Source organism: Cupressus sempervirens, chromosome 1 (assembly GCF_028749045.1).
Source record: "Cupressus sempervirens isolate cs-2001-9-10 chromosome 1, ASM2874904v1, whole genome shotgun sequence".
Lineage (NCBI taxonomy): Eukaryota > Viridiplantae > Streptophyta > Pinopsida > Cupressales > Cupressaceae > Cupressus > Cupressus sempervirens.
In genome coordinates this window covers 344,534,849-344,545,090 of record NC_143118.1, presented here as the reverse complement: position 1 = coordinate 344,545,090, position 10,242 = coordinate 344,534,849, and the positions used below count along the sequence as shown (strand labels likewise).

The window sequence follows — 10,242 nt, the reverse complement described above, 5'->3', positions numbered from 1 at the left end:
ATACAAGTTACATTTATCAATAATCATTATATAAATTGGCTACAAACATTACATGAAATAATTAAAATTTATTTCCCAAAACAATAAAATCCTTCATTGGCCAACCCTACTCGGTAAACACTGTTCCATAAATGATTTCCAATGTTAACCAACCGAAGCTTGGTGCAAACTGTGAACTGTGCAAAATCCTTTGGAGACCAAGTGAACTGGATAAACACTGACATTTCTTTGCTAACCTTGTGAGCTCAGTTACCACTGACTTCTACCACAAAAACTTTCAACACCTGAGTGAGCTTGGTAGACACAGTTTCCACAGAGTAATTTTTAGGAATGCTTGGTAGACTCTAGAATTTTCTTTGCTAACCAACTACGCTCGATAGACTCTATCTGTTAACTAATATGACATTTGTATAACATCAAAGACAACACACAATTGAACAATTGTATCCAACAAGGGTGTGTAGTCTCTGTACACATGTTTGGTGCATCCTCCTCCTCCACTACAAAGTGATACTTAAAAAGATCACCTATGGGACCCAGACAAATATTTTTGCATGTTATGCAAGTATGGGGCACACAAACATGTGATGAGTTCACCAATGATGAACTCACACTAGCATCATCAACACAGGGAGGCAACACTGACCTAGCCTAGGATATCAATAAGATACTCAATCTATGGATGTCTCTAATAGTTTGAGAGCTAGCCTCTGCAATGATATTAGGATGTTGCATTGGAGGGGGTGGAGACATCAGTATGGAGGACAAAAGTGCCAACTTTCTTCTACTAGATAAAGGATCTACCTTGAGGAGCTCCACCTCCTACACCCATGTTGGGCCTCATGCTCCAGTAGTTCACCTTGAGATTCAACAAAAAATTGGCATACAATTTTTTAAAGAATAAGAATGGCACCTCTAAATTGTTGTTTGGAAGTTTGTCAAAAATTATCCACCAATGATCCCAAAAGTTTGCACACATAGCCTCATTTGTGCACAATTTAATTTATAATTTGGGCTTTGTGTGTTCTACTATTTTACCAATTTTTGTGTTTGCAATATCATCTTTAGTTATATCTAGGGTCGCAACCTCATCGTAGTCCAACCCATCATCAAACATGTCATGCATTTGCTCATGCCAGTGAAGAGCAACATTTTGTTCATTGGTAAGTGTTTGAATATTATCCACTATGGTGTTTAACATGGATAACATGGGAGCCAATGCAAGTATATTAAAATGCATTAATATTTAAATATTTAAATATTAATAAAAATAAGTATTAATAAAATATTGTTAATTAATAATAAAGTTAATATATCAAAATTTATTAATAAAAATTATAAATAATATTTATACCTTTTAATAAATAGTATTAATTCAAATTAAAACTAATAACAATTAAATGCAAATTTGCATATTTCCAAAGTCGAATAACATTTATGTTAAGAGGGGCATATATTAAATTTTATGTAAAAAAAATTTATGTCAAGCAATTTATTAATTGTTGACTGCCAAGTATGCAGCGGATTGCTGTCGCAGTCGTCCTACATCAACAGGTACGATTGCGTACAATAGTCACCTGATGTACAAATTAATAAAGGAGGGTAGGGGGGTGGTTAAGCCACCCCTCCCCAAAATGTATATATTTTTTATATAAAATTTAACTCACCTACATTCGACCATTTTTTTTTTTGTTTTTTTTTTTAAAACTATTATATGTGAAATTAAGAATTGTTTTACAGTTTTGTAATTTTTATTTTATTAAAATTTATGATATTAATATCAAACAACTCTATGATATATATATATATATATATATATATATATATATATATATATATATATATATATATATATATATATATATATATATATATATATATTTATATATATGTGTATGTATATATATATGTATATATATACATATATGCATATATATATACACATATGTATATATATACATATACGTATATATATATACATACATATACGTATATATATACATACATATATGTATATATATATATATATATATATATATTTAATAGCCCTTACATTATTAGTCTATAGAAAAAATAAGTTTAACCATTCAAATTTCTAATTCAAAATTTTCTCTTTTAAAATCTAAATCCCTTTTCTAGATTTAACTTTGATTCTTTTATACCTACAAACAAGATTTCTAATTGATTTTAATCTTATTCATATTAAAATACAATCCTCTAAAATAAATTCAACGGAGTATCTCTCTAGACCATGTACATATATTTCTCAATCAAGAACAATTATTTGCGTACTAGAAAAAGCAATGCATGCAACAAACATGACGCAGACATAAGTTTGAAGAGCAGAAACTACTATATAATTAAACCACGAGATCCTACCTAGATTTGATGCTAAGCTCTAACAACTAGATGCAAATTCCTATCGCAAGCAAAATCCTTCAAGCAACAAAAAATTCCTTTCTTTTCCAAACCCTCTGAGTTGCTCTCCAAAACCTGTGTGTGCCTGAAACTTGTGTGTGTAATAATGACCCAAAAACACTCTAATATAGAATCTAATTACCTTTTAGGGTTTCTGTCACCACCACTCTAAAATTATAATTATTTTATTTAATTAATTCTTTAATGCACAATTAATTTGGTTTTAATTAAGACAAATGAATTATTAAATTACTTTATTTAACTTTCCACTTGAGTTTGCTTTTATTTAATTTATTAACTTTTTAAATATCATGCACACTTTAATAAAATATCTTAATCAAGTTCACATATTTTATCTTTTAAATTAATTTCCTATATTATAGTCTCATACACACATCATGCGAACTTAAAACATTTTCATAAATTATTATATTTTCACTTCTTAATTTATTTTTGAACATTTAATTTGATAAATATTTATTAACTTAAACAACAATAATATTTAACATTTACTTAAAAATAAACTCTAAATATATTATTATTAAATTAAATAAATATCATCACGTTCTAAATTTATTCTTATAACTTTTTATCTCTGAATTCAATTCTTTTTATTTAATTAATTTCTCAATTAATTAAATATAATTAAATGTTAAAATGCCATACTAAATTTTTATTAAATTAAATCATTAATTTAATTTTTTAATTAGACTTAATTAATAGAAAATTCATCAAAGACTCACAAAACAACATACACACAAAAGACTCATGGGTTTTGAAAAGGGTAGACAGTCTGTTACGAGTCCTCCTTGCAGGACAAGTATTATAGGCTATGGCTAGAATTGGACCTGATCATTATCTTCCCATTCTCACCATTTGAGTATTTATAATTGGGCACACTCATCCTGGCAATTTAGGGAAGTTGATGCCTGGTAGCTACATTCTGCATAAAAGACGAGCATGTACATATATATAATATATATTTAAGCTAAAAAAGCAATGGTAGAGAGTGGTGCATCATGTAGATCTCGACTAGCAAGTGACTACGACTCCCTCCCTTAACCACATCAAACACGTCAAACAAAAAGATAAAATAAACACGTGCACCATACACATGCAAGTATGGGGTAAGTATCATAAAAATCACAAGTCTAACATCAAATGCGTACATATAATAATGCATCTCTATCAATACAAATATTATCATCATTAAAGACATCATGTTAATATTGTTATGAAAGAAACCACATTTACTAACTAGGAATCATGAAAACATCATAAAAATCACATGAAATGAAATCAACTAAGTAATCATCATTGATATATCACTAATACAAGTCATGAGATAATATCATAATATTGTAAATCCAGTATCTCTAAAACTAATCAATGCATAAAATTAGCCTAAAAGAATTTTACAATGATAACAAAAATGCGAACTAGGGGCAGGCACTACAATGCCTTTGGACTGTGAAATTTCATTTGATATTTTGAGTGTTAAATTGGTTGACTTCTTCATTTGAAATTAAGGCAATCCTCCAGGTTACTTCGTCTCCATTTGGTTCACAATGTTTTAACTCTTATGTTCATCTGAGTTTAGCTTTCTAGCAAAGCCACAAATAAACAACAAGCATTCAATGCAAATAAAAAATGTTGAAACTTGATTCCTATTATTGTCATGGATCCCTCTTTGGTTTGCAGGAAACTAAAGTTAAAATTAAATTATCAATCATGCAAATTAAAATATAAGTATAAAAAATAATTAAACTATCAATAAAATTCAAAATAAGAAATTAGACGAATTTATTATTTTGGTCTACACAACAACAATGAGATTTTAGACATTTACTCTTCTTTTAATTTATATTATGTCATCTCCCCTCCTCCCTCCTCTCTGTAACAATTAAAACTTATTAAAATTGATTTATATTCTAATTATTTATTTTGTTGATATTTTAAATTATTATAAAATAATTCATGTTAATTTATATAATAATAAAAAATCCCCCTCCTTATATCTCCCTCTACCTTTCTATTTTTTATTAATTTTTTTGTCAATGTGCTCTTATTTCCTTTAACAAATATTATCTACTAGAACTCTACAATTGTAAGATGTTCAAAACATATAGATATTGCAAGAGTTTTACAAATTTTCATTAAAATACATTGTATTGCACATTATCAATAACCATATTATATATTTGTTACTTAAATACATTTCACTAAATTCAACTTTTGATTTCCTCTTTTACATATCACGATATGCCCATTGTACACCAAGATACAATTGATAAAATAAATCATATTAAAAAATAAACCTAAATAAGAAATACCTACCTCTTTAAGAAATTTAGAAGCCCCCTTCAATGGCTCACCTTAATTCCTAAAGCAGGGGATTTCTTTTTGGAATCTAAATCATCAATCCATGGAAATTGGAAAATAAATGATGCATGATTAATAGGAAATTTACTTCCAAAACAAATTGACTTGTATTTGACTTGTAAAGTTCTCATTCATAAAGTATTCTCAGTTTGAAAGAATACGCTTCAACAGACTTGATTCGATGAGTGAATCAACTAAATTTTCCGATAAAATAGGAATTTAGACGCGTTAACAAAAACAAATGAAAGCTAAAAATTTGAATACTCTGTTGACTCTCACTTCTGAGGAGGAAAAAGGCTTATTGCTCAAAATTTTCACAATGAGATCACTTGAAGTTAGAGCGATAGACTCGGCATTTACAATAGGAGCATCGGCGTTTATTGTAGAAGGATTCCACACACTGTACAATTAATTTTGGAAAAATAGAGACCATATATTGTATCCTCATATTTTCCTAAAGCTTCTGTCCTATGTTGACCTTTGATGTGGAAAAGGTTGGCTGAATTCTCTCAGTAATATGAGAGAATTGAAGAAGCCCCACTTCATAGAAGTATCCCAGTTTGAGTGCTTCGAGACTCAGTTGACTCTCACAGTTAAAAGCAGGATAAAGGCCTCGCCTCCCTTCAAATTATTAGGGAACGGCTAATTGTTTGAAAAATTCAGAATGAGGTCACTTACAATCATGGTGTTGATTGTAATGGCATTTCTCACACATTGCACTGAAGCAGTCAACAATGATGGGGTCGTTCTGCTTTCTCTTCTCGACAAGCTCACTGCCCCTCCCAACTTGTTCAGCACTTGGAACTCCAACATGTACCCCTGCCACTAGAAAGGAGTGACCTGCAATCCAGATCACACGGGGAGTAAACTTGATCTTTCTCAAAGGCAACTCTCTGGAAAGCTGTCTCTGGCTATCTTTGGTTTACACAATTTGAAAGAGCTCGATTTGGGCCTTAACAATCTCTCTGGCACCATTCCTCATGAGCTAGGCAATTGCACGGAGTTAGAGACTTTAGATCTCTCATACAATAATTTTCATGGCCAGATCCCTGTCCAATTGTGCAGCCTCAAAAAGTTCAGTTCTTTGTCAATCTTTAATAACAGCCTCAGCGGAAGCATTCCCCTCTCCATATTTGAGCTTCCACTGCTGGAGACGATTTACTTGAATGACAATAATTTGAGCGGAGAGATCCCTTCAAATGTTGGAAATCTGACTCAGCTGGCCAAGTTATAGTTGGCAGGGAATTCCTTAGTAGGGAAGATACCTTCGTCTGTAGCCAATTGTAAGAATCTAGTAGAGCTTTATGTAGGCGACAACTAGCTGGTTGGGGAGCTGCCACACTCTCTGGGCCTCCTTTCAAAGTTGCAATCTCTGTATGTTACTTCCAATAAGCTTCGAGGTCACATTCCCAAATCACTTGGTGACTGCACAAATCTCACTGAAGTTGAACTGTCCAACAACTCTTTCAGTGGAGAGATACCATGGGAGCTCAGCAAGTGCAGCAATCTCACCGTGATTTCTGCCACTCAGAATCAACTCACAGGGCGCATACCATCCTCACTTGGAGAGCTGCAATACTTGAAGTTGCTCTATTTGAACCATTTCCTTTCCGGCAGCATCCCAGCAGAGCTTGGGAATTGCAGTCATCTGGAGGAGCTCAGATTACATACGAACAAACTTGAGGGGTTCATTCCTCCCGAGTTGGGATTGGAGCGTTTGCAAATTTTGTTCTTGGCAGAAAATTCTCTCTATGGCTCAATTCCTCCCCAGCTTTTTAGCTTAAGGAGCTTCCGTGAACTCTATCTCTATAACAACAGTCTCACGGGAATCATACCCCTAAAAATTTGCAGTCTTGTACACCTGCAAATCCTGTTTTTGCAGGCTAACCAGCTATCAGGCTCAATACCTTCAGAATTGGGTGCCAAGAACAACTTCACAGGAATTGATCTAACGGGGAACCAGCTCACGGGGACAATACCTCCATCTCTTTGTTCCTCAGGGCGATTGGAGATTCTAGTTATAGCACATAATCAGCTGCAGGGGAACATTCCTCCAGAGATTGGTCGATGCCGTAGCTTGAGGCGACTGATCCTGAGCCACAACAATCTCACTGGTGTTATTCCTTTAGATTTTTTGGGTTTCAACTCTATCATTGGTTATCTGGATATGAATAATAATGTGCTACAAGGAAGAATACCAAGGAATCTTGGGCATTGTAGGAATTTGAGCTCCATTGACCTGTCCATGAATCAACTGAACGGTAGCCTTCCTGCAGAGTTAGGACAACTCTCCAACCTACAGCAATTAAAACTTTCCTCTAATGATCTGGCTGGCCCGCTTCCTCAGGAGCTAGGTAATGCTTCTCTCTTGTTTTTGCTGGACTTAAGTTTCAATTCCTCCAATAATTTTCTGCCGGACCAATTAGCCAGACTACAGAAATTGCAGAACCTAAACTTGAAGGAAACCTTTTTGGCGGAACCATTCCGTCTTGGCTGTCCGATTTGGGACAATTGTTGCAACTCAATTTGGGCCAAAATCAGTTCCAAGGTCAAATTCCGCCCTCACTAGGAAATCTAGAAAATCTAGAAATTGGTTTAAATTTAGGCCATAACAGGTTGAGTGGAACAATTCCAGCGTCCCTGGAAAATCTAAATAAACTAGTGAACTTAGATTTGTCATCCAACAATCTCTCTGGTAGCATTCCATCTGCATTTGACAGCCTATTATCGCTTGTTGCAGTCAACATCTCCAAAAATCAGCTCAGTGGTTGCCCACCCAAGTCATGGTTGAAGTTATGGAATTCGTCCTTAAGCACATTCACTGGCAATCCAAATTTGTGTGCAACAGAGAAATAGGGGAGTCTCTGTAGATGCAGGGGCGATTTTACTCTCTCTAACAAGGAAATCAAACGTCTTAGCAATGTCTATACAGTCCTTATTGTGATCGGAGCAGTAATGTTCTCTTGTTTCCTAGTAGCTTTGATTTCATGGAGACTTTATGCCCCAAAATCTGGTAAAGAAGTGCTGGTTGGACTGCAAGAAATTTTACAATTAACGAAAAATCTAAGTGAGAAGTATATAATTGGTAAAGGGGGCAAAGGAGTTGTTTATAGAGTGCAGCAACCTTGCGGTAAACTGTTCGCATTGAAGGCGATAGAGTTAAACCCTAAACAAGGAGAAGAGAGGAGCATAAGAAGGGAGTTCAAAACAGCCGGGCAAATCCGTCACAGGAATCTGGTTAAAGTGTTGGAGACATGGCAAATGAAAGATCGCGGGTTCATTCTATACGAATACATGCCCAACGGGAGTTTGAATGATTTATTGCATGAGATGAAAAACCCCCCAGTTATAGGATGGGATATCCGTCACAAGATTGCCATAGGCACAACTCACGCTCTATCATACCTTCACAATGACTGCAAGCCAGGGATCGTACACAGTGATATAAAGCCCTGCACTATACTGCTGGATTCAAATATGGAGCCTCATGTTTCCGATTTCGGGATCGCTCAACTCATGGAAAAGTCAATCACTGCAGATTCTTCCTCACTTATGGGCACTCTGGGCTACATTGCACCTGGTAAGAGAAAGCCTACTCTAGTTTTTCTGTTGTACAATTTTTGCTTTGATTTTCTGGCTTCGATTTTGCTGCAGAACGCGGACAGTCAATTAGAGTGACGGAGAAGATGGACGTGTATAGCTAGGCAACGGCTACCCAGCCAGTTATTTCGACTGGCTGGGTATGACGCCGTTTCTCCTCCGTCTGCTTCCTTCCGCCCCTCCCTTTGCACGGACACCGCGGCAGACTGTCCCGTACCGTCAGTCATGCACGGACCCCGCGGCAGTACAATCTGACAAAAACGTATTGCGGCCGCTCAAATTCATTCGAAATTTGGAACAGTGCCATGGTTTCTTTTCCATTTTGAACCGTGGAGTCACGTTTTCTGAGTAAAGAAGATAAGGCCATTTGAAGACTCCATTTACTGGTCAAAGTTCAATAAAATAAAATTCTTCTACAGATCTAGGTTCGTGCCCACTGGTCACGACATCATGGTGTGGTCATATCAGGAAACATTTACAACACAACATCATACAATCCCAAATATACCTGTTCGATACTATTCCTTAATGGCAAATTAAGATGTTGAGGAGAAGTGCTACGGTGCTCTATGGCTGGGGATTTGATTGGCAACAGATAATTTCCAGCGATATTTGATGGGAATAAGTCCTTAAATGGGGATGGGAAACAAACAAGTCCACGTCCTTATCCTTTTTACAATTTGTTTTATTGTTTTGCTATACAGTGAGTAGATCATCAAGAACTGAGATTAGTTGCTCCTTTGGTTAACGAATCACGTTGGAATTAGTTTTATTGCCTGTCATTGTAGACTGACATCTAATAAACATATTACTCTATGTTCTCAATCAAATCCATGAAATCATTATTCAACAGCCAACTAACGGAGACACCATCCTACCATAAATCTTGTATTAGGATACACATTTATGCATTTTGCAAGGGAAATTATAAATTTAATAACAAGAATGGAACCTGGTGACAACCAATTGGTAATCTCATGTTGATTTATTTCACTCCGCTTTTTAAAAATAGGTTTGTTACTATATACCGAGTCATCTTTTTCTCATTTCAATTTGTTTTTTTATGTTGATTTATTTCACTCCGCTTTTTAAAAATAGGTTTGTTACTATATACTGAGTCATCTTTTTCTCATTTCAATTTGTTTTTTTATGGAGAGTTTCAGACCTGTGAAGGCCACGACTTGAAGATTTAGGAACTCCATACGGGCCCACTTGATTTTGATTATATAATATATATTTATTTTTATACAAGCAATAAATTTGAATGCTCTTTTTTTCATTTCAATTTTGGTTTTGATTATATAATATATTTTTATTTTTATATGAGCAATAAATTTGAATGCTCTTTTTTCATTTCAATTTCAATTTTGATTATATAATATATATTTATTTTTATACGAGTAATAAATTTGAATGCTAATAAAACTAACTTAGACGTACTCTACTGTTTTATTTTCTATATCAAATAGTATACTTACATAAAATCAATAATCTATATTCTTATACTAACTTTTAAAATTTATCAATAAATTTCATATATCTACACTTGTCCTATGTACATGTGTATGAGACATGCTAATGTGCTCCAAATAGCATTTCCAATTTAATTCTATCCATGCGTGGGCTGGCTGCACCGTAGGAGTACTAATCTATGATGTCAACTTTACATAGTTGATTATGAACTGATGTTTTAATAAAAAAAATTAAATTTAATATTATTATAAATCAATTATTTATAGAGTTTTTTATGTTAAACTGAAAATATTATGTTAAACAAATTGCGTCTTTACTAAAAATAAGTTAAATATTTTACAAAAATAAAAAAAATGTTCACCTTTGATT

At 33.8% G+C, this 10,242-nt stretch overlaps 1 pseudogene; it reads left to right on the top strand.

The window, feature by feature from the left end:
- The first annotated feature begins 5,062 nt into the window (after positions 1-5,062).
- On the top strand, positions 5,063-9,099 carry LOC149577633 (uncharacterized; annotated as a pseudogene).
- The last annotated feature ends 1,143 nt before the right edge of the window (positions 9,100-10,242 follow it).